Raw genomic sequence first — 3,352 nt, 5'->3', positions numbered from 1 at the left:
TCACACCTTTTAAGCACCTCGGCCAGATGATCTAGACAACGATCAAAAGACTCACCTACAACTGAAAAATCATCCATCAACACTTCAATAGTGTCTTCCACCGTATCAGAAAATATGGACATCATACAGTGCTGGAATGTTGGTGGAGCATTGCACAACCCAAATGGCATCCGTTTGAAAGCAAAGTTCCCATAAGGGAAAGTGAAGGTGGTCTTCTCTTGGTCATCTGGAGCTATAGAAATTTGATTGTAGCCCGAACAACCATCGAGAAAATAATACCAACCCTTACCAACAAGTCTATCCAACATCTGATCCATAAACGGCATGGGGAAATGGTCCCATTCTGTCCAAGCATTTAACTTCCTATAGTCCATGCAGACTCTCCATCCAATCACCGGCCGCATCGGAACAAGCTCATTTCTTTCATTAGGAACCACAGTGATCCCACCTTTCTTGGGCACACATTGAACAGGACACACCCAACTACTATCTGCAATGGGATAAATTACTCCAACATCCAACCACTTGATGATCTCTTTTTTTACTATCTCTTGCATGGGTGGATTTAGTCTTCTCTGGTGCTCGATACTAGGTTTGTGATCTGACATGAGTTGGATTTTGTGAGAAAAATACCAGGAGGAATCCCAATAATATCCACAATAGTCGACCCAATAGCTCGCTTGAACCTCTTTAACACAGTCACCAAGCACTCTACTTGTCTTACATTTAAATTTGTCGCAATGATGACCGGCAAAGTATTATCTCTACCCAAAAATACATACATCAGATGCGGTGGTAGAGCCTTAAGCTCCAAATTCAGTGCCTCCACAATAGATGGTCTCGCGGGTGGGGACTCACATTCTTCATGTCTAGCTCAATTTCTTTTGGTTTTGACCGATATTCGCATCTATCTAGTGCATCTACCAACTCCTCGTACTCTTCAATACCATCACTCTCGAAGTTCATCATAATTGCTGCTAGTGCTTCAATTCCTAGTAGCTCTTCAATTTGCACTTCTATTCCACTCTCAACTCTGTAGTTATAGCAGATACTGTTTGGAGCTCACCACTCTGCCTCATGGATCTACAAATATTGAAAGTTGCCTCTTCATTGTTCAGTCTGAACTTCATCTGCCCCTTCTCCATATCAACCAATGCACGCCCTGTGGCAAGGAATGGTCTCTCAAGGATGATGGGAACCTCAAAATCAACCTCACAGTCAAGAATCACAAAATCCGCCGGAAAAATGAAAGACTCCACTTTTACTAACACATCATGAAGTACACCAATAGGCCTCTTCACAGTTCGATCAGCCATCAGCAACCACATGGTAGTGGACTTTGGGTCCCCAAGACCCAACTTCTTGTAAATAGACAATGGCATGAGGTTGATACTAGATACCAAGGTCACACAATGCCTTAGCAAAGTGCAACAGCCCAATAGTACATGGAATCGTGAAGGCACCACGATCCTCCTTCTTTTGCACAAGAGACCTTGTCGCAATTGCGCTACAATGCTACAATCTATCATCATCTTTAAAACTTATAGACCTCTTCTTTGTCAGCATATCTTTCATAAACTTTGCATACCCAGGCATTTGCTCCAAAGCTTCTATCAATGGAATGTTGATGGAAAGTTGCTTCAACATAGTAATAAACCTGCGATATTTACCATCTTCAGTCTTCTTCACTAACCTCTGTGGAAAAGGTGGTGGCGGTCTAGGTATGGGGACCACTTTCTGAGATATCTTCGCTTCTTTCTCTGTCGCATTCTCAGACTCTTCTCTAACCTCTACAACATCATCTTCTTTTCTAACCTCAACTTCCACCATAGACGGCATAGGTAGATCAATGGTTTGCTTACCCCCTCGAGTAGTAACTGCCATATAATGACCGTCATCTTTGGATTTTGGATGGTGTTGCCAGGAAGAGTACCAGGTTGACGTGGATTCACTGTAGTAGACAACTGGGCCATCTGCTGCTCTAGGTGCTTTATTGATACTGTATGCGCATCAACCTTTTGACCAATGCCAGACAAGTCGTTTCTCATCTCCTTCACATTCTCATCAGTTGCATCAAACCTTCTCATCATCTTCCGCAGGATTGACTTCTATCTAATTGGCTAGCCCCTTTCCTCTGGAGCTGCCAGAGTTAGGAGGTTTGTTACCTTTTGTTGTATATATCTTTATGGGTAGGCTCAGGCCCGGTCTGATAGCATCCAAGGAAGCTCTACTCCATTGAAGGACAAGGATGAAGCTTTAGAAACTCCAAGGAGGCCCATAACAAGATCTCAAACCAAGGAGTTCAATGATAAGCTCAATGGGCTTCAATCGCTTATCCAAAGGTGTCTTATTGGGGAAGAAGAGCTCAAGCCCAAGGGAGAGGAATTGTCCAAATGCTACAATTATTTGGTGGCCCAAATTCAAGTCCAAGATGAGGAATTTTAAGGTCCAATTTCGTGCAAATAAGGTCAAGAAGAGTCCAAGAATCAGCCACAACAAGAGTTGCTTTCTGCCCAAGTTTTGAGAGAAGACTAGTCAAACTTTCCAAGATTGTCAAGATTCTTTTCCTAGTTGGGATTTACCTTAGTTATTTATTTATATATAGGTTATTAATATTTTCCTTAGTCTATTTATGGTCTCCTAAGTACCATTTAATGCTTTCCTAGAAGTACTAAATTTGTTCCTAGTTAGGTTACTTTATTTCCTTTCTAGAGTAGGATTCCTTGTAATTGTTTTTTTTTAGGGTTTGGCTTCTTGGACGTTTTTCCCTTCTCCTATATATAGGAGTCCTTTTCATTCATTAAAGACAATTTAGATTGATATTAATAATATTTGAGAGAGTTCTTTGAACCTTTGTGACTTGTTCTTTGAGAATTTATCTTTAAACCTTCACTAGTTTCATAGTTTAAGGTATAAAATAACTTCTTCTTGTGATATCTTTGGTTTCTTTTTGGTATTCTTTAGAAGGTGATTAGTTTCTACATACTAATTATTGTCTTTAGTTACTCATAAAGCGGTCAAGATCCGAATCTATCGTTTTGATTCGTTTTCTCAAGTAAAGGCGTTAGATTTCTACCATAAATCTATACGTTGTTACTTGGATCTTTTCAAGACCTTAGAACATCTAATCCTTGGAAATTCGTGGATCTTTCCTTCGAATCTCCCATATCTTTAGTTAGTTTTTGTTGTTTCTTTTCTTGTGCTTCCGCATTCTAATATTCAATTCTCTATTTGTGATCTCCCTTAACCTTGCTGTTATCAAGTGGTATCAGAGCGGTTCTATCAAGATTTCGTTCTTGATAAATCTTGGGATTTCTTCTTAGACCAAAAAAAAAAAAACTGTAGCGTGAAC

Source organism: Solanum tuberosum, unplaced genomic scaffold, assembly GCF_000226075.1.
Source record: "Solanum tuberosum cultivar DM 1-3 516 R44 unplaced genomic scaffold, SolTub_3.0 scf00199, whole genome shotgun sequence".
NCBI classification, from domain to species: domain Eukaryota; kingdom Viridiplantae; phylum Streptophyta; class Magnoliopsida; order Solanales; family Solanaceae; genus Solanum; species Solanum tuberosum.
Note: the sequence above shows the minus strand (reverse complement) of the source record.